The sequence below is a fragment of the Labrus mixtus genome, chromosome 1, assembly GCF_963584025.1.
Source record: "Labrus mixtus chromosome 1, fLabMix1.1, whole genome shotgun sequence".
Lineage (NCBI taxonomy): Eukaryota > Metazoa > Chordata > Actinopteri > Labriformes > Labridae > Labrus > Labrus mixtus.
Window position 1 is genome coordinate 25,822,566 of NC_083612.1, and position 23,254 is coordinate 25,845,819.

Genomic DNA, 23,254 nt, shown 5'->3' on the forward strand with positions numbered 1-23,254 from the left:
AATGTTTAATGAGGAAATTGCGAGACAGTCTGTGGATTATTTTAGAGTTTTTTGGGCCGAGGTCAGACAGCAAGAGAACGCACATGGCTGACAAACTTTTCATGTTAACAGTCTTGCTCATAGTCTGTTATCAGGCACAGCGTACACGTTCCTTACCATTATACACTTCTAACAGGCTAGATAGAAGAGGTTACCTTCACAAACGTCAAACATATAGGATTTCTTCAACCACATCAAATCATATTTCCTTTTCAGCTCACAACATACACTTGGTTCCAATCCAAATAAATCTCTGCTGCTATGAGGTATACGTATTACAGCTACACAGATATAAAATAAGAATTACAAGATGACAGGTTTAAAATTACTAAGATGAATCCATGAAAATTCATACTAACACATGTGTTGATAGCCTATTATAGGCATACAAATAAATATACTTTGGAATAAGAAAGTCAAATAAAAAAAACTTTAAAAATGTATTTACCATAGACACTTAAGGAACATCACTTCTTATTTTGAATACTATCGATTCATTTCTATTTATTGATTATTATCTCATTTAACCACAGACACATTTCTAAAAAATAATTGACGTTTGTTCCTGTGTTTAGAAAAAAAAAACATTGTGCATGTGCTACTAGAATTGCAAACCTTTGTTCATTGACATTAAAATATGATTTTTATTTATTTATTTTTTACAGATAAAGTTAAAAAAGATACTTAATATATACATATTCTTTACATATGTATTCCCTCAGCCAAGATTTTATGTCTTGGTCACAAAGAAAAGCATGCAAATACATACAAATTGAATGATACAAATACTTGTATCATTAAATATGACTTTGTACTTAATGATACAAACATTAGATGCAGCAGTTTGATACAACACTGCCCCTGAGCCTCGAGGAGGGTACAAGGAGGAGGGTGTCAGGAAATGGAGGAGTTAAAAGCCAATTCCTCGAGCTCTGACAGGCACTCAGTTGTTGCCCTGTACAAGCACCCATGGTCTGGGAAAACGCCCTGAGCATTACGGGGCAGAGTATAGATGAAAGGACAACAGTGCCCTCTTGTGGACATCAGGGAAGATTTCTCTGTTTCAAGCTGTAAATGGATGGTCTGCAGTGGTGTTATTTACATGGTCTCTGCAGGATTGGGGTCAGAGTCATCAGAATAACAAATATTTTAGACTGTTTTTTCAAATTCTTACATTGAATCACCTGAAAAGACATTATTTATCATTTCTGTGGTTGGATCAGAAGTAAATTTTATGACAACATTTAAATTGAACTTTGTAAAATGTTTGAAGAAGCAATGGATATGGACGACTTTAGTGTGGTGGATTTTATTTGCAAAATCACAATCCAGGCAAATATTTGAGGCGCTTAATAGCGATGCTGCAATGGCGATTTGAATTTCAGAAAATGTCTTTTAGCTTTGTGTCTTTTATATGAATAATTCATAAACTGAAATAAGCAAAGGCAGAGTCTGATGATAAAAAAAACACAAATTACTTTGCAGCAATATAAAGAAATGTAAGACTTTGTGTAAATTGTTCAGATTTGCTTCACTGATTATCAAAATGAATGTGATTTGAATCCAGAGTGTGGGTTTGTCTTCAACATCCCGTGCCTCACACTACACAGCTGGTGTAGTGCAGCTTCTCCTCATCTGAATAAATAGTTTTCTTCCTTCATCATGGTTCAATCTGTCCCATCCCTTCATTCCTGTGCAGGCGTACCACTGAGATGAAACACATTTAAGCAAAGAAGCACACAATCTGTTGCACCTTGAATATTTTATATAATATGATGATTACCCAGATCAATAACCCTGAACATGCCATTGATGGATGTGTTGTTGCTCTGTCATAAACTTTAATCTTTGGGTAAAATAACAACCACAGAAACCTTCATTGGAACTTGTCACCTTGTTCCTTATATTACAGAAATTATAACCCCTCTGGGCAATGTTTAGAGTTGCAACCCAACATATCTTTTATCACGATAGGAAAGAAGAAATAAAAGTAGTAATGCAACAACAGGTTGCATGTTGAAATGTCAGCAAAGGAAATGTCCTCATAACCATCATTACTTTAGTCATTTAGTCCAGAGGAGAGTTCTGCAGTATAATAAGTGCTGTGTGGTCTGAAATACAGTTCTTGCCTTTGAGTTCATCCAGTAATGAAGTGCTTTAATGCAGATTCATGTACAGTACAGAGGCCTAATGACACCATCTTTCTGTGACACAAAAAGACATTTACTTAGAGATCATGTGACTGCAGAAGGAGGGGTACAATTTCTTGAGCAGCTTAGCCTCCACTTTGATCTCTCTGGTCGGGGATGATAAGACATTTTGCCCTTAGGGTATCTTCACACTTCTTAATTATTCATTATGAAACAGAAAAGCAGATGTGATTATCTAGAAATGATCTTTCATCCAAAAATGTAAAGCACATAATCCGCCCAACCAGGAACAAAAACAGAGTATAAAATATTGTCTCTGTACGCTAATCAGTATCGACAACAACTGTAGGTGGCACTAATAAGCTGCTTTTCAGTTCTCTAACACACAAAGACTGAACGCAAAACTAGAAATATACCAAATCTTACAGCTTGACATGTGCCTGACATATAAAGTAGAATATAATATACATGTTTGTGCACACTATAACAATATAACCAGCACTAACAGATCACTAATGCTGGATTATACTTGTCTTTGCAATCATTTTCTTACCTTTAAATAAGTTGTATGGACCTAGATGAATCAATGCTTTGCAAGAGCAAATTTCAAAGGTGAGCCTCGGCTATAGGCACTGCAGGCGTACAGTTGGATTTACATTCTAATCCCATACGCTGACATTTGCTCAAGAAATTAATCATGCATGCAGACAGCCATGCATATTCACAAAGACACCAAGGATCTATTCCCAGGGAGTCCTCAACATACAGCACACTCAGTCTCAGGCACACACACACACATGATATTTATACACACTCAATCACTCAAGTGCACTTTAATTCTTTCAACATGAAGCAACAATGAAATATATATACTCTGTTACTAAATGTCAAATGTATAGATTGTAATCTTGTCTTTAACACCCCACGTGTTGCAAAGAGTCGATCTTATGATAGCATGAAGGCTGCCTTACATCAGTTTTTTCAGTTTGCTCAGTTTGGGCTTATATAGCAACATGGTTTTACAACATGGCGTACCTCTCCCGCTGTAGATAAAAGGAGCTAAAAGGTGTTTTAGCACAACAATTCTCAATTATAGATTTAATGAAATATTCTTAAGAACATCTTATTCCATTTCCGCCTAAAAGATCCAGGTTAGGACACTGGTCATTTAATTAATATAGATTTGCAGTGAATTTTAAAAGACTATTGTGTGATATAAAACTTCATATCATCGCTGTCTGAAACTCTAGCTGTGAAAACTCTGGACACATTCCAGGCTAAAGGATTCTTCTTCAGATATCTTTTAGACCTGAGCTTGCACATATCAGATTGTTAGCCAGTCTTTAGGGGAATTGTATCTGTCCATCTGAACACATGTAAGAGAGACCCCTGCCCTGAAATATGTTTAATGTCATCATACTTTATTGTGACTTTTATCATTACAGAGCTTTATTAAAAAAGACTCAGTGGAGTGACTCCTGTTAATTTAGCTGACAGTGACTCATGGAAATCAAAATAGTGTCTCTTTATTCAAAGTGAAAGCAGCTGTATTGTTGTTTAGTGTAGATAACATATGTACTGTATATATTTTTTACAATAGCATTTTATCAAGAGGGAATGCTACTCTTACTGAAAGAAGAAAGAAGGACTGAGGGAGGCGGCCTCCAGCAGAACGCTGCTGAGGCTGGCATTTAATTAAAGCAGACAGAGCTCTGCCCTCGGTGCTGGCATCAACCTTAAAGTCATCTTTAAAAAGGGTACAGCCTATAGATGAGCCAGTATATCATTTATTATCATCTGCTTTAGTAGCGCTTTTACCTTTTTATCTTATTTTACTCCTTGTCTGCTTTCATCTTATCCTACAGATCTACTTTTAAAGACAGAAAAGTTATCCTCCTGAGTCTCAGAACTTTAATGTGCACAAATAGTCCATACTTTAATGTGGACTACAAATGCTATACTAAAAAAGGCATTTTTTAAAAGAAGCGTTTTGCGACATTTTACACACACACATATAAATATATATATATATATATATATATATATATATATATGTATAGTAAAAAATCAAGTATATCCTCTGTAAAAGTATCTGAGTCTTGACTGTGTGAGTGAGAAGCGTGAGTCCAGCTGGCTGTGTTGTTGTCAGAGCCGTGTTTACATCATGTTTACATGATCTGGATGGCCAACTCCTCTCCTTCCGTGTTAAAGCTGGAAGAGAAAAGAAGAATAACATAGCCTACAGTACTCACTGCTTATTTATATGTCATGTAAGTGTGTTCAGATCACAGTCGTTCCGTGTCACTTTTTGTTAAATGAAGCTATGAGTTAACCAAAGTGTGCTAACATTAGCCTGCTAACTCAACAATGCAGTCCACAGGCAATCGCAGCTCTAGCAGAGGACAATTTTGTCCACCGCTTGTGCATAATGGTGCTTAATTATGATAACTCCTTCGTGCGAACGTGAGTGGAGAGGGCTCTGAGGTGTACTGCTTGAGGAGAGCGGAGGCTTAAGAATAGCCGAGTTGTCGCCAAACAGCAGTTTGTTTTGGTATCATGCTGGTGCTCAAGGGCGACATCTACTGGATCAAACATTCTTCCTTTAGATGTTGTGTTTTATGTCAGAATATGTCTAAATGTGCTGTTGCCAATCTTTGACAGATTCACTTAAAGACATTTTAAAACCAAAATGTATTCAACTTGCTTGCTCTCTCGATTACATCACAATGAGTATCAAAATCATCAAATAAACAGCTTTTCCCCTCCCCCCCTCTGTCCCCCCCCCCTCCCCTGTCTCTCTCTGTCCCCCCCCCCCTCCCCTGTCTCTCTCTGTCTCTCTCTGTCTCTGTCTCTCTCTGTCTCTCTCTCTCTCTGTCTCTCTCTGTCTCTCACTCTCTCTCTCTCTGTCTCTCTCTCTCTCTCTCTCTCTATTGTTGTTGCAGTAGTGCAGTCGAGCCACTGGGTGTAGCTGTAAGTCCACGGTTTAGCCAGACACCGATGAAGGAATAAAAGGCACAAACTCTGCAGCTGAAAAGCGTCAGTTATCATCAGAGACAGGTTGGTCAGTACTTCTGGTCATACGCTGTATTCACACATTTACACATCTGTGAAACCAAATCAATGATTCTTATGTAGTCGCCAAGCAGCGCTTCTACAGAAGATGGAGGATAAATGCCTTCAGGGATGCAGTGCACAGAGCTCTTCTGAGCGGGCACAGTTTCACTCACTATGAGGAATATCAACACTGAACATACAGGAAATTAAACCTAATGAGGGAAACGTCTGTTTAGTTCTTAAATGCTAATAAGACCATCATGAAGGTGAAAAATACGTTCTCAACGTTTCTAAAGAAAGAGCTAAGTGAGAATGTGTCTGAGGGATCTTTATAATATTTGAGGCAGTAAATGATTGCTAAGGTGCACTTAAACAGAAGTCTCGTATGTTGACAAGGGGTTCAAACCTGAAAACGCATGTGCATGGATTAGAACAAAAGCCTGAAGAAGATCTGTAAGTGTTGTACTTTTTGAATATGACAAATCTTGAGTGAATATTGTGGTGAGGCTACTGTGGAAGGGAAAATACTTTAAGAAGAGAAAATAATTCAATGACCAGGATCTTGTGTTTAACCTCCAATATGCAAAAAAATGATTTAAGGAACACAAGTATTCAAATGGATCCTAAAGAAGGAAGCCAAGGCATCACAACCACTGAACAACAGCATTCAATGAATCCACAGTTTAATTCACAAATGACTTCAAAACAGTAATAGGCTAAGAGCACTACACTTTAAAAACTAAAACATACATAACCACGACACAGCAGCCTCAAGTTCCTCCACAGTGGCATACATGATACGATATTAAGCCATTAAAAAGCAGAGTGAGACACCCTACTAAAACAGCTTTTATAATGTAATAAATTTAAAGAACAGACGTTTAAGAAAAAACTTGAATAACCATTGTGCATTCTTTTATCATGATTTATTTATTTAGGATGACATTTTTATTATCAATTGGTGTCCCTTTTCAAAGTCAGACTTACTCACATCTGAGACATTATAGTATCCAGTTTAGGTTTCTTGTCTTGTAAAATGCTAAATATATATATTTGTTTTATTATTATTATGGTTTTGGGTGATATTTGCCTTTATTGGATAGGACAGTTAAAGAGAGACAGTAAACACTGGGAGGAGAGAGTGGGGGATGACATGCAGCAAAGGGCCAAGGCTGGATTCAAACCGCTGCGACCAGGACTAAAGCCTCTGTTCATGTATGTAGGCGCTCACCCCAAATGATATTCCTTTTCTTTTTTTTCCATTTATATCCTCGTGTGAATAAGCTCTAAAGGTTCACTTTTAAATAGTGTAAACCTTGCTGCTTGTGTAATTTATAATGACTTATCATATTTAAGCCAGTCATATGTTTGAAAGTTAAAATTAGATTTCCTTTTGTAACTCTAAAACATTTTAATACTGGATACACGAGAACACTATAGAGATACTCATAAATTGAGTAAAAATGATATAAATTGATATACATTTAAAGTATGTATTGAGAAAACTCAATGAGGATGCCTGAATATTGAATAAATACACAGTATGCACATGTATTAAGCATTACATTACTTTCCTTGCCTCAGCTGCACACATCATTTTCAGATCTTAACCATTTCTCCGATGTTGTGTTAAATATTTGTTGATCCAGTTTGGGATAACACTGTGTGACAGATTCATGCTGTGCCAAAAGGAAGAATTACGATGTCTAAAACAAGACTCAGATATGGCTAAAGATGGCAGCCCTTCTTAATAGCAGTGATTAATCGTACACACAGAAACATTGAGGATGAGGGAGAGGGAGCACGGAAACACTTTGTTGACTTTGTTTGATCAGACAGTCATATAGTCATTCAGTCGCGTCCTAATTGCTGAGTAATTGTCTGATTGTAGTCGTTTGCTGCTTGCAATCTGTGTAAGCAAGCAAATACTTTAATCAGGTTTATATCAAACAGTAGCCTGTAAAAACATGACATTTACAACGCATCGCTATAAAGCTGTGTAAGCCAATCAATAATGGCACACACACACACACACACACACACACACACACACACACACACACACACGCTAACAAGCACAATGCATGATTTAATGTCAGCTTCTCTGCATGGAGCCGAGCCAAGCAGCAACACAACATACAGTACCCGCTAACACGTCTCCTCCCGTGTCTTTCTCTGTAGCTCTTTGTCTCTCATCAGTGTTCCCTAAAGTGAAAAATATTCAAATTCAGGAAAAACGTTTACAGATTAGATGCAAACGCCAGACTTATCTTTTATAATGATTCATAGAAATTACTTGGAAGAGAGCAATCATTAACAATCGAAATGTATTTATTTTTTGTTTGACACAGAATATTTTGTTCTAGAGTTTAAACAAAATAACCACAGGGTTTAAACCTTTAAAAAATAAAATGCAATGCTATCCAGAAAATATTTGAACCACCAATAACTCTCCCTGAAAATGATCCTGTCGACATTAATTTACACCATTTTGGAAGGATGTTTTTTACATTTTCATCATGCTCCTTATGCACGAATCCCAACACGTTCAATTTTCAGTGCAGGAACTAAAGGATCCATCTTTACATTTTTTAATTAAGTTTTCAATTTCTGCTTCTTAAATTATTTAAAGGTCTGTCAGTGAATGCATTCATTAATTGGGCCTTGCTAGTTGTACATTTATTAAAACTACTTGATTTTTCACCACAAGCCCCCTTATTACAACCGCAACACTTATCCAACCACCAATTAGTGCTGAATGGCCTGTTGTTGGTGTTTCTGTGGCTGTATTCATGCACCATTTTAGTCCCCTGCACATATAGGCTATTATATTATTGACTGACATGACGTTCAGGCCTCCTGGATTATAAATCAATCATGTGTTTCAGTGTGTTTGGCAAACAGCAGCTCCTTTCATGTCATTAACTTTCCCTGCTTTACCTTTATTGGATCAGCAAACACACTGTAGTGTGCGTCTTCTGCTCCAGCACCATCATAAAATCATCCACTCGGCCCTGTGCTCTGATGACTTAACCTATCAGGTAAAACACAGCATTGTAAAGTTCTTTGGGCTTGAATCAGTGCTTTATGGTGTTAAAACATTAGATGTATCCCTTTTCTGTCCGTGTTTTCTCCTGACTCTTTATCTCGTGTCTTCCAACTGGATCCTACAGCTGCATAATGGAGCAGTATTGCTCTGTGGTCGATGTAAACATCGGTTGGCTTTCTCTGTTTCTCTGTCTTTTTTTGATTGATTGCTTACTTCCCTTCATATTCTTTCTTATTTTCCACACACCATCAATGCTTTGCACTTGGAAAGTAACTAACTCTGGATCCGTCCCCATGTTTGATGGTTTAACATACTGACTTAGTAAATATGAGTTATCTTCAGGGCGCCGGTGACCAAGTGGTTAGTGCGCGCCCCATGTACAGAGACTATGTTCCTCCAAGCGGACGGCCCAGGTTAGAATCCGACCAGTGGCTCCTTTCCCGCATGTCATTCCCCACTCTCTCTCTGTCCCTGATTTCCAGCTCTATCCACTGTCCTGTCTCTCAAATAAAAGCCTTCATGCACATACATTTCATTATTTCTGAAATGTTTCACAGAGAAAAAGGATTTCAGAATAAAAAAGCTTGAATCTCTTCAGGGCTGATGGTTTTTAATTGTCAATAGTGTGGACCCCTTTCATCTATTTTGTCTTCTTTCTCTCCTCAACTAATATTTGCATAATGATGCAGTCTCACCTAGAATGTAGAATAATACACCGTCATGCGCAATGCTGCAGGAAACATCCCAATTTGATATTAAAGCTCTTTGAAAATCAGTAATGCAGGGTATTAACCTGTATGCCCTTCTGCAGGCTGAACTGAGCATCAACTATGTATGACTTGTACTTAGATTTATACTGTATAAGTGGGAATACTTTTTTAAATGTCTACTTTTACATTTATATATTGCAAAGTACCTGTTTGAGATGCTCACACTGCACAGTTTCAGCAAAAGCCTCCTCAAATAGTGGTGGAAGTCTTGTGAAATATCAGCTCTGCCTGTATTCTTATAGATCCGATTATTATAATACTGTGCAACCTGAACGTTTTTTTTGACACTCGGTACAGAACAAAGCACTTTATGTATGATTTTAAAATATTGTGCTAATCTGTACCCACTTTTGATGATGTCCTCCTGATTTGATGACATCAAACAAAAAAGTATTTTGGATTAATTATGAACTTGTTTATTGTAAACTCAGATTCCTGTGATTCACTAAACGACTCAATAATCCACGCCCAGAGAAGAAAAAGAACACATTTCCCCGCAGTCTGACTTTGCTATAATTCTTTTTGCTGTTTATCTGAGACTGAATAAAGTAGAGAGACAATCATCTGAGACTGTAGATACATCTCCCTTTGTTAATAAATGAATGTAAAAATAGATTAGAAAAAAAGAAAAGTAAACCCCTCCCAGTGTAAATGCTGCAATTTGCCTCTCAGCTGGTGGAGGCAGCTTTGACAACGGCTAAACAGCTCTGAGGCACAAAAACAATCAATACAGATTCTCTGCTCCATCCCGAGCCCACCTGCTCTCTGCTCCGAGTCCCACACAGGGAGGCAACCCCCACCTCCAGCATCACAATCACTGTACATGTAGGCACACAAAGACTAACACACATTATTCAAACGCACACACACACACACACACACAGTCCTCCTGTGTCAGAGTTTTAACATTCCCGACATGGCTCTGACTCGTCACCTGGTGCAGACTGTCATCATATCTCACCTTTTGCATTGTGCATTAATAAAGCTCTGGTTTCTCTACACACACACACACACACACACACACACACACGCACACACACACACACACACACACACACACACACACACACACACACACACACACACACACACACACACACCATGCACACCGCAGATTTTTGAGTCTTTGAGCATGCACAGTAGGTGGTCCCACTTTCAGTCTTGCTTTCTCACATCGCTCCTGCTATTTGTGTGTGTTACTCGTGTTTAACGCCCACTTGGAGGATCAGAGCGTCAGACAATCAAGCAGACGGCAGACGCAGGCAGATTCCTCCCTCACACTTACACTTTGACTCTTCTTTTTCATATTGCAGTGTTGTTGATGCACCCATGTTCATACTCAAGGTCCATTTGATGCATGTGTCAGGCGTGAGGTGGAGGTTTAACTGATTACATCAAACTCCAGTGTGGTAAAAGAGCACAAAGGTGTCAATCTGGGCCCTGTGATGGGAGATCAGTGGAACAGTAATGCAATGGTAGTGAGTTATTAAATGAATAAAGAGGCAGAGCTGCCGAAGAGTATTGATTTTTCACAGCTCCCTGAGGCTCGGAGGGCTTTCAAGGCAGAGGAAGGACACACACACACGCATACACATAGGCATGGACACACATATAGTATGCACACATATACAGACACACGAGAGACAGAGAAAGAGAAAGGTTTAAGAGTGAAAGGATAATGGCCCCAGCAGTTGTAGTCTCACTTAAAACACAGTTTGGGTTCTCAAGGTTTCCCACCGGTCACCGATCGCCTGATAAAAGGACTCATTCGGAACCAGCCGGGTTTTGTTCTCCTCTGCTTGCCTCAGCTGTAACACACGCACTCAACGTTTCTCACAATGATAGCTGCTCTCACACACATGCTGTACGACATGCAGAGAAGTCCGTTTGTAGCAGCTTCCACAACCACCTGGGGCTCCGAGGAGAGGGAAAAAATCAGTTAAAAAGCTCTTAATCATAAAAAGATGAAGCTGAATAGATTAAAGAAAAGCTCGGGTGTGATGAATGGCTTTGTCTGATTAAACTGAGCGATTTACCCTGAAGGGAAATGAATACCAGAGACAGTGTATTGAAATACTCTATTGCTTTGCTAATTCTCAAATAGCACATTATTGTATTATAATGATTAAAGCTCAAATCAATGAGTTGCCTGATCCTGCTCATAATAATGAATAGGTATATGCTCAGCTATGCCTTCAACTGCCCGGTGTCGAAGTGAGCTTTATCGTCGTTTTGTTCAACTGCACTGGAAATACACAAACGTTAGCTTCTTTGTGTGTCATTTTGATGAATGCTCGGGGCATTCTCACAGAGTGCAAATGTGAGGGAGCAGAGATCAATCTTGTTTTCAGGAGTCCATCGGAGTCCATAAGGGGAGGGTCAATGTCCATCAGTTAGCTGGAAAAAGTATAAGACAGACCATTGACCTCGTACTTGGTCTTTGTGTTTCTGAATTCGTACACATCTAACCGTACATCATCATATATATTGCTCTTTTCCTTCCTCTGTGCTCTGTCTGTACACTCTTACACACTCTTACAACACACAGTCCCTCCCTCTGCATCCACAGACATTCAAAGCAATTAAGTCTTCGTAATGAGTCCTGAAGGGCCTCTTGATTGCGGGAACAGTAAAAAAAAAAAAATGCCTGCAATAGCTGGTGGCTTGTCTCTATTAGATTTAAGAGCTCTGTCTTATTGATAAAAACATTTTCTTAATAGTGGCCCCATTGTTGTTGTTTTTTTTTTTCTTTGCCAAGTGTGGCAGATAGACACAGGTCTCACCACAATTGAGCGTCTTTGTTCTGTGGTGGAGGGCGGACTAAAAAGTCTGTATTAACTGACTGATGTAGTGCATGAGAATAAATTCCTGTCAGCGCAATAAAATAGAAGAATTATTTTTCCAGACTTATGAAGCAACTCAGGCTCTTGGAAGAAGGTTGAAAATAAACGCTTCATTACTTTTAATTTGGCCTTGGTTATACATGTTTTGTGTGAGATTTAGGGAAAGAGGGGAGGCTTTGGTTTTCCTGTGACAATAAAGCTGGATAGTCATTTAGATGATTTCTTAACACAGAGTATAAAGAAATATTTCAGATAAGGATAAGGCTTTTAAAGTTAAATCAGTGACGGTTGAGACCTGGTTGATGTGCAGAGTAAAAGCACAGGACTTTTTGTATAGTTTTTGATTAATGATGCGTATTACAGCATGTGTAGAGGATGGAAAATAATACCAACATTTTACAGAAGACCAACAAAAACTCATACAGGCTGTTTAGTCACCCCAAATCCTAAACTATTTCTAGCTCTCTACCTGGACAGACACTCAATATTTAAACATGCACAGCCCCTATAATTTACAAATGGCTGATGTCTCAGCGAATGTATCTTCAGCAAAGTGTTTCTCTTTAGTGTGTTGTTTAACATGTGCAGAGAGATGTGCTTTATTGAAGCTATTGAGAGCTTACTTTCAAGGAAAATGGAGCACGTGTTTCATCTTGTCCCAGAAATGTCAGATCTGTGTCAGAACTTTTTCACATTTGTTGCAACAAAGAAAGTCCATTTCTTATGCTTCGTTGTTTGACACCCTTGTCTGCAGCGTCTGGTTTCTGTCCATACGCATGTAAACATTTCAGATACAGTTTACAGAAGTGAAAAGCATTTAGCCAAGCAGATGTACATTTAGGACACAGAAGATACAGGATGAACACACAAAACATGGAGCCATATAGACAGCAGGAAGGACGGACAAAAAATTCCACTTCAGTTTGCTCAAAGCACATTCATATGATACAAACTACAGGAAAATCAATAGGTTTTTTTTCCCACAAAGACAGATACAAATTTTCTAGTTTGGACTCCTGAAAGATTTGAAATGTTCCACATTTGGAAGTAGAGTGGTTGATTAAACCTTGAATGATGATTGATTGATGAGCCATAATAGTGCTGATGTGTTTCAGTCCAGAATGCAGATGTGTGCTTGCACTCTGCATGCAGACACATCACAACCAAAATAAGAACTTTGAGTTCTTCCCAAAAGCTGAGAAAAAGGATCATAGGAATTTTCAAATCTATTCAGCAAAAGAATTACAGGGCAAGAAGACTAAACATCGATGAATCCAGCCAAATCATGTTCTTCTGATATTTAGAAAATGCACGTATATTAATGCAATTGGCTTAAAAATGACAAAAGCCATTTGGACCAAAAGACTGACCCGCCTTTATTCATTTTCTAATTTCTGTCTCTGCCTCATATCTGGAGGTCTTTGTGGGGAGATTCTTCAGTCCTGTCGGAGTCAGTAGCTACAGCCAGCATGTATTGCTTTGTTGTTCAGACAGTAATTACAGACATCGGAGCGAGTTGTATCCACAGGTGCTGTATATCTAACAACACAGAGGAATTAATGCAGTTAGCGTGGGCCGCTGTAGCTCTGTCTCCTGCTGAGAGTGAAACCCAACAGGCCTTTAATGCAGAGTGGAGCTGTGAGGAGTGTCGGCCCATGGTGAGCTGATTCAATCCTCCCCTCCTGCCTGTTTTAACACAGGATCCTTTAATGCAGCCCTAACAACATTTGGGGAGTATTTTTAAACAAAATGAAATTGCCCAGGCGCCACCTCCGTCTGCCCCAGTGTGGCGTGGGATACAGGCCCCCCTCCCACCCCCACACACACACCCCCCACCCGAGCACGCTCAGAGAGGCTGCAGGAATTTAAACTCCTGCAAATGAAGATGGGTGGAATGCTGTTTCTGCACATTAGATTAGGATTACATTGTCATACAGCACTGTAATGCAACAGAGTCCTATCTGACTGTGAGGCTCATGCAGCGTGGCAGCAAAGGCACAAGCAGGGGTGTATGTCGAGGATTTCTTCAGATATTTATCAAATGTTATTGACTTCATCACAATCACATTTTATAAGTGTATGAGCAAATTGTTGCTCCTTAGTCAGTGCATGCAGATTCTGATGTGTTAGCTGATATTTACAATGATCAACATTGTTTTCATAGTTCTTCTACTCTTATGTAGTCTGCAGTTCACTTTTTATGGGCTCATAATCAGCAGACGACCTCCGTGCCTGTCTGTTCGAGACCTCGTGCACACATGTCTCATGTATGTCTTATTTGCGTGTGTGTGTGTGTGTGTGTGTGTGTGTGTGTGTGTGTGTGTGTGTGTGTGTGCGCATGCAGATGTGTGTTGTCTTGTGTCCGGGCAGCTGTAGCCTCTGAATGTTTCATGTGACCACTGGTGTGAGGAGAGGCTCTGGAGTCTGGAGGTCAGGAGGGTGTGCTTTGACATACTGAGGAGAGAGAGAAGCACTCCTTGATGTTTGTCCTGTCGATGGCTTTGCTCAGGGGAATCTTCTTTCTGTGTGTGGGGGGGAGGGGGGGGGGGGGGGGGGGGGGGGTGTCCATCTTACTGGGCTCCAGTTTGTCTGTATGACCTGCTTGAATACAATGGCTTGGCCCTTAAACTGCTTAGGTTTGGCATCTTGAATAGTTCAGTAGTGTGAGTGTGGAGTTACCAGATTCATTGCTACATGTCCTTTGTGTTATATCTGACTCTCTTCCATATGTTAAAGTGTGTTTATGGGGGAACATCACAGGTTTCGGGACAGGTGTCCCAGTGAAGGATGCATGTGCCAGGTTTTTGTTTTTTTTTGCAGCACAGTGTCAGTACACAGGGGGAGCTACAGCTCTGTAGGCTCCTCAGGGCGACACTATCGTCACCTAGCCACACAAACGTCACTACACTTTGTGATGCAACACACTCAAATAAATATGAACACTCAAACCGAGGCTGCTTGTTCACCACAACTATTGAAGGCAGATTTTTGAACAAGCTGTAATGATTTTTTTTCTTTTCCCTTTTTTAAGAACCATTTAAAGAAGAACTTGACAGCTTCATAAATAAGCAGGCAGATAGGCAGATGCTTTGGCAAACTGTCATATAAAAAAACAGCGTTTAAATAACTTGAATTCTTTAAACTGAAAAAGGCTCTGCTAAGGTTTGATAAGTTGTATAATTTTGTTTCTTTAATTGTTCAGATATTATCTTTAGATTGTCAGAATCAGAGTAGGGATGGGGTTGCAAACTTCTCTGTTATTGGATTAATTTAAAAAAAATAATAATCTGATATTGCCTGTATACAAATCATTAAAATAATGACCAGCTACCTCAACCATGCAGTGACAAGCTGACTACTGATAGACATTCAATTTCTTCTTGTAGTGCATAAACAAACAACAGTCAAAACATCTTCAATAAAGCAAAATATTAACAATACATTCACTTATCAACTCCTTAATATCTTTACTGATCTGTTTTTTTGTGTCTTTTTTAACAGGGTCCCCAGTTTACATGGTGTGTGTGTGTGTGTGTGTGTGTGTGTGTGTGTGTGTGTGTGAGGGTTTTGTGCAGAGACACCAACAGAGAGAGAGAGAGAGAGAGAGAGAGAGACGTGTAGTAATCCATTAAACAGTCCCTCCATCTTTGAATTAGGTTAGGCCATCAGGAGATGGCTCCGTCACTCTGAGCAGGCCAAGGTGTGGGTCAAGCATTTAGTAATAAGCTCAACCATCCTATAGTGACATGTAACCAAGGTTACCATGCTGACCCTGTCCTAGCAACAACTCTCCAGGTCCCTGCACGGATTCTTTGAGTGCACCACACAGCTGATACCTTTACACACACACACACACACACACACACACACACACACACACACAGAGGCAGGGTTACACATTTCCCCACTACTGTAACTATATATTTCCACATTTCCTCTCTCCATGCTTCCATGAATACTCGGCCGTGTCCTGACACAACCTCATATGTCCTCTCACAGGGGAAGCTACAGTTCCATGTTGTCTTTTTTTGACACGAAGCAAAACAAAAGCCTTCGACTTACGCTCAGTTCCAGAGGTCGAATAAGGTGTCTGGTATCAGCCGAGGTATAATTGCAGGGTCATCTTTTATCCTGGATGGCCAGAGCGACTCTAACCTCGACCACTAGCCCCTCTGACCAGTGATCGCAGCGGCCCTGTGGATTGCTGATGCATCATTTGTCTGGGACGTGTTTTGGTCCACATGATGGATGACATGCGCTGATGCACAGGCTCTAAGTGATTGGGGAAAATTGAAGACACCCAATTCACTTACAGTAGCTTTGCTCTCCATCCCATAACCAGGCAATCAGAGCGATGGGCACGTGTAAAACTGTACATGTATGTGCTGAAACTACCAGACCTGCTCTGCATAACCTGGAGTTTTAACTGCACTAATTGCTGAGCTTCTCTCTGCAGGTCGGCTGTATCACAAGAGTCATGTGTGTTGAGCCGGAGTTTAAAACTGTGACGTAGATATACAAGGTAGGTTATCGCTTCAGATTTGGGTAATGAAGGAATATGAAAATCAGGCTAATTGATGGTTATTTCTTTCTACACCTAAACATTTAGGATACAGACTCGCCTCTCCTTCCAAATTGTACAACTAATATTAAAAGAATAGGATCTATTTTATAAGTTTATGCTTCAAAAGGACACATTCTCCAGAAATAATACTTTTTTTCTAAAAGCTATATTCCCCCAAAAATGACTCAAGAAATGATAACACTCCATTTACTTTTCCTGTTTTTAAATGCATTTAACTGCGATTTGTGCGCTTGAAGGTTTTGCAAGTTTTTCTAGAGTATACTCAGAAGACTACTGTCATGTTGTAATTTTGCTCTCATCAAACACGACATAACATTACAAGCTTTTGATAACAGAAGATAGGACTGATGTCTTTGATATTGGCCTTGGTAATACTCAGTATTGCATACACATTTTATGTCACAGGCAGATATACAATGTGTTTTAATACACAAGAATTATGTATAGTGTAGTAACTATGGGCATACAGAGAAGTCTGGTTACACTTTGATACTAAATATCGAGTCTTGGACAATGATACTGTGTTATCTGATATCACAGAGTTTGCCACGATAACATTTTGATTGTTTTCAAATAGAGAAGTTTGAATGAAGGACGGTTATATTTGATCCAATCTAAATATTCTCTCAGTCGTACAAAGTTCATTTTTTCGTCTTGATGCGTACATTGTTTTTGTTCCCTTGGAGCAAAGTTACTCTGACTCAGTGAGGGGTTTGTTTTTCTCCATATGAAGCCCCAACCCCTGTCTACAAAATTTTCCTTTCTTCATCATTTTAATGAGGATGTTTATGAGCTGAGATGAATCAAGAGCGACAAGATGTTATGTTTCCTGCATTACAGCGACAAAAAAGATGTATTGATTATTATGCAGCAGGTCTCGTACTTTGAAAAGTGGAGGATAATCACCTATGTTTGGTGGTTTTTTTTTTTTCTTTAGTCTCCTTTCACAGCGTTGGATATGAAGTCTCTGAATCTCCTTGATGATCTTGTCATTGATTTTCTCCACACAGCCGGACTGATTTCACTTTGAAGAGCCATTGAGTATTTCCTGGGTGTGCGTGAGCATAAAAAGGTACGACTAACTATTCATGAAAACTTCTTGGAAAACTTTTTTTAAAAGTAGATTTTGTAAGCTCTATGTTTTCTGCGTCTTTTAAGAATATTATTAAAGAAAGTTTCATTCTTTAAGAAACATTTTCATTCTAGATTTCATCGAACTGTTTTTGCCTTTTTTTAAATTCTCTCCCTTAAGTGCTTGGTCTCCAAAGGCCCAGAGAGCCACTGTTGAATGTTTTAATCCTTCCTTTAGAGTGTTGAATGTGAATGTCATTGAATGTCCTTCATGAATTTGTCATTGATTTTTCTTTTCCATAAGGCAGCTTTCCTCAGGCTATGTGAAAACAACAGCTACAGGTAGCCTGTTCAAGCAGGGAGCACGACAATGAAAACTGCATTTGAATTTTCTTTTCAGTCATAATCCTCATAAAAATGGAACAACCCTGGCAGAAATATAGATTATTCCTTTAAAGGTGAGGAAAGAAGAACTGCATAATAATAATAATGGACCTCATGTGTATGTACTGCAGCGTTAGATGTGACCAATCAGACAGGTCTTGTGTTTTTAATTTCATCAAAGTTAATGCATGTTATTCACCTTACCATCATTTAGAAGCATAAATGATTTTTTGTTTTAAAAAGGAGTTACTTTAAACTGTTTTATAGTAAAAGAATGACAAACAGGATAGGAGGGATGAAGAAGAGAAAGATGGTGGGAGAGAGAGATGAGTGTATTTTTAGCAGCATATCTGTCACACGTCTTCCTGCCTTTGATGGCTGCTGTCCATCAGATCTCTTGGAGCGTGGCGGCCTCAGCCTTTGAGCTTCATTGGGGAGACACACACACCTACTTAGACACTTCTCGTAGGTGGAGGATATGGCAAAAACAAGTGACAGAAAGGAAGCAGAGAGAGAAAAGACAGATAACATGACATCTGGTTCTGTGGCAACACATTAAGCAAGAATCTGTACTGGAAAAAGATAAAGTCTTACTAATATGGGGGTTACACAGAACACAATAATTTGCTTTTTGTGTTACAATGAACACATCCTGGCCTCCTGTGCCCTGACAGACAGCCTGCAGCATCATGTGGTGACAGGTCTTCCTGTCTGCAGTCTTTAGGGTCTAGATTTTGTCGGGCAGCTCTCCTCCCAGGAGGAGACAGAGAGTCTGGACACTGACCCCCCCCCCCCATCTGCCTTTACAGTAGCCTCACACACATACCCACAATAGCAGGCACAGCCTCACACTGCACATTCTGTACAAACATAACATACATATTCTTTATTAAAAAAGGTCGTAGCCAATTAAACCTTAAGTGTTCACTGCTCCATCGATGAAGAGAACTGTTTCATAATTTTGCATAAATTTGTTTTTTGGTTTAGAAAAGTGAAAAAAGTTTAGAAAAAGATGAATTTAAAAAAAAAATTCCATTTGGAAAAAAAATAACTTTAATAACTGGCTTTTTTTTTTTTACTTTGTTCCCCAGGACCCAGATTTAAACAGGAAACAGTGACAAGTCAATGGGAACAATTCAGAGTCATTGATAGAAGGCCTGGATATTAGAGGCCTTTGTTTCTTGACTTTGCTGGAAACATTCTTAATTTTACTCAGTGCTTTTGATTAAGTTGGGAATCCACAGGATCTTGGTTTACAGGATGCTGACATTCTTGTATCTTTCACTTCGAGACCATCTCACGTTAACTATTGATTACAGTCAATTTGACCAGATTCTGTTTACTTTTTAAGAAAAAAAGTCACAATGGGTCTTAACACCCGATTAGACTACATTGTGCTGCTGTAGTGTTGGGTTTTAATGTCTCGACCATTGCTGCTCGTCACTGCGGCCTTCTCACCTCCCCTGCCATGATGATCCAGTGTGGAGACACAGAGCTACATATAAAACCTAAAGAACACATACACAGCTTTCTGTTTGAGCCAATCATATATCATTGGATTGAAAGTGACATATTTAATACCGAGGGCATCCAAGTCCTCTTAAATGTGAACTTCCGCATGAGAAAAGTGTGTCAGCACAGCAGTATGAGTAGATGTCAGCAGGACACAAAACACAGACTGAGAAAAAAAAGTACAATTTAGAAAAACACACAAAAACAAGCTTTTCTTGACTTAATTCATGTAATATTCTGGATAATGTAAAAACACTGTGATGAAACCTTAAAGCATTAATGGCAGCCAAACAGTAACAGTACACCATAACCCAGATGCAAAAAAATGTTTAAAATAATTCATCAAACGATGGTGTGGAGAGGAGAAGGTGGGACAGAAACCAGACTGTACAGTTTGCAGCTCTTCTCTCCATAGGACAGGAGGCCCGGTTGCCATGGTGACGCAGTATTTCTCCAGAATTGCACATATTGATTTGCAGAGGCGTCAACGGCCTAACAGGAATGAGAAGAAAATGTGTGTGTGTGTGTAGGGTGGAGAGGGGGGCTGTAAGGGAAGAGGAAAGAAGAGGAAGAGCATAAAGGTGGGAGAAGAATCACCAGACAATGACACACACACACACACACACACACACACACACACACACACACACACACACACACACACACACACAAACACACACCACACTGAGATTCTGTTTCCTCATCCAGAACATACATTTGATTGAAATGCCCTTTAGTTTGCACTTATAAACACACTGATGAACTCTTAACCATAGCACAGCTCAGAAAACAGCTGGTAGGCAAACTCCAGTTTAAGCAAAAGATTCTTCCTTAAACAGGATCCACATGCACTTCCTTGTTCGCTCAACAATACAATCAATATTTGCACACAAAAACTGTCTCCTAAAGCCGGACACCAGGGAAAAAAAAACAGATCTCCAGTGTGTGATGTAATGAAAAGAAAAAGCCTGGAGATGTTTCACTCATAATTACATGAGAACGATTTGGTGAATACCTACAGGGAAATGCTTCTCGCTATATGTTAAAACAAAATAAATACATTGATTCCATCATTTTTCTATCCTTTTTTTCCTGAATGAACTTTATTCGAACTTGTTATAATGTTACGTACATGGATTGAAGGCTAAAAAGTTTGTCGTCTTGAAAAAAATAAATTCAAATCCAAGCATTGAGAATTCAATAGATGATGATAACTATCACAGTGTTTGCAGTGGAGTAGTTGTAGAAGCACTGATTTGATGGATTTTTACAGCCATAAGCTATAAGTGTTGATAAAAACAGGGACAACATTCAACTTTGTATATTTTGTTTATATTTGTATATTTTTTGTTGTTATGTATTATCGGTATTTCAGTATGTTTTACTCTTGCCACAGCAGCTGTACTTCAGAATTACAACATAAAAATTTGAACAGTTCCCAGGTAATCAAATAAGTGTGACTGTATCGTTTGACTCTTTGTATTCCTCATCAGGGCAAAGCACAATATCCGGTGAGAAACTAAGACACGGCACACTACCTGCAGCATGTTTGTGGTATTAAACAGAAATGAAGGCCATTAAGTTGGCGAGCAGGCAGAGATGAGGGGAGCGAGGAAGACTGTTTGAAAAGCTGTGTGGATGCGAGCGCTGAATTCCTTGAACGCTGTTTGAAAACTGTAATCCCAACCGAAAGGTCAAAAGTCTCAGCAGGTTTTTTATTTGAGTCTTTGTGCTGCTGTTTTAAGCCCAGAACACGCTTTGTACTGTGTTCAAAGAGCAACACGAGGGGTCTGTGAGGGGATTAGTCTGAATGATGACGGCGGAGGCGGTGATGTGCGTGGGTGTGTGAGCGCGTATGGACACACATGCCCATGAGTTTGTTTATGCTGTTATACCAAAACCCTGTAACTGTTAAAGTAAACTTTTCCAGGAGCAAACACAAAAAACACATTGTTTTTTTAATGACAGCTGGTAAAAGGAACTTTACCACTGACTATAATACGACACAATGCTCCTGTGGGTTCTTTCTCTGTTTTTTTTTATTTAGGTCATTCTTGCTGAACTAATGTTGCACTTTGTGCCTTTTCCATGAGTACACGATAGAAAAGGTTCTACCTTTTGGGAAGCTAAGTAAATTAAATAATGGTTTGGCACTTAGTTGGTAGATAGTAAGTGGAATGGTCTTCTACTTCTGTGATAATAGACCTTACTGCAGTCCTAATGGAGGATATATACTAGATAAGTGCATGAAGGAAAAGCATGAAATGAATGGCCTAAAAGACTGAGGAAAAACAGTTATTTGTAGGGACTCAAAGACTTCACTTTATTCTAATAAAATGAACTTTGATCAACAAGTTCTTTTAGGGTTTTAAAACGGAACCACTTCAAATGATGTCCTTACACGAATGCCCTGTTGAAGAATTCTTCAAGTAAGCTGTGTCTTTGAACATAACAAAACTAAATGTTCATGAAAGCCCTTTTTTGCAATGTGTCTTTTCCTCCCTTCTGTAGCCTTCAAACTATACACCAAATGTAATAGAAATATTGTACTGATGATCCTAAAAATCAATAACATCATCTGGATAGTTGTGGTGGTGAAATATGCCAAAAAAAAGCCAAATTCTAAAGAAAAGAAGGGAGTTTGGTATCTTTACCTACACTTTTATGTGCCATGTTAAGCTGAACATGGAACATTAAATGTACAGTGTGTGAAACCCTTAAGCCAGAAACAGAGGGAAACATTTTCTATGAGGTTTAAAAATGATCATGTTGAGTGTTACTAATACTACTACTAGCAGCATGCCTTCTTGAATGTATATGTTTCTAGCTTTTGCAAAAACCTATTGAAAGTGTTTGGTCATGATCTTTTTATAGGAGGTATTTTCTATATTTCAGCACAGCAGTTTCCTCTGTCTCCATTTGTTTTCCAGTTAGTTTCTCTGAGGGGAAAAGGGTGATGCTAGAATCATGAGAGCTAGGATGAAATGCATGCCTACCTAGTTAAACCTTTTCAAAAAAGACACACAAACCAAGTTCTTGTTAGCATAGCTAGATTAGCATGTGGAATAAGCATGGTGATATATAAAGTAGGGGAAGTTGTATACACACACACACACACACTGATTCACAAAGCCTGCGTACAAATGTTGCACAACAGTACACACAGCATTAGCCCTGAGGTCCTCTTAAGGGACGAGAGTTGAATTCAAGCGCCTCAATCACTTTCTCAAAAACACAACTAATCCTCCATCTCTCCATCTCTCCACAACAAACACACACACACACACACACACACACTCAGCAGCTCTTCCCTCTCTCACACTCTTTTGCCCTCTTTCCCACTCTGCATTCAATACAGCGCGCTCAAGACTGTGTGAGAGCCAGAGAGTGCATGTATGCATGCACTTGTGTGGCTGTGTATGTGCGTTTGTGGGCCTGAGTGTCGGTGTGTTTATTTGTCTTTCTCAGCGCTGTGATTGTGATGGTGTGCTAGGAGACATTGTTAGCCCCAGCAGAGGATTGCTGCCGTGTGTTTCAGCTCAAGGTCTCAGCCTCCGTCTCCGGCTGTGGTCTCAGCTCCTTCCAGCTGCTCCTGAAAGCTCCACTCTGCCTGAATGAGCTGCTAACCTTGGCACCAAATCAATATCAGCCAAACTCTTTGAAGAATCACAGATGGAACTGGCCTCACTGCTTTGTGCGATCAGTGTGTGTGTGTGTACGTGTGTGTGTGTAATTGCTGCCAGCCTCCCTTTCCTGCTTGGCCAGCGTCCAGAGAGTTGCACAGTGTGATGGTGGAG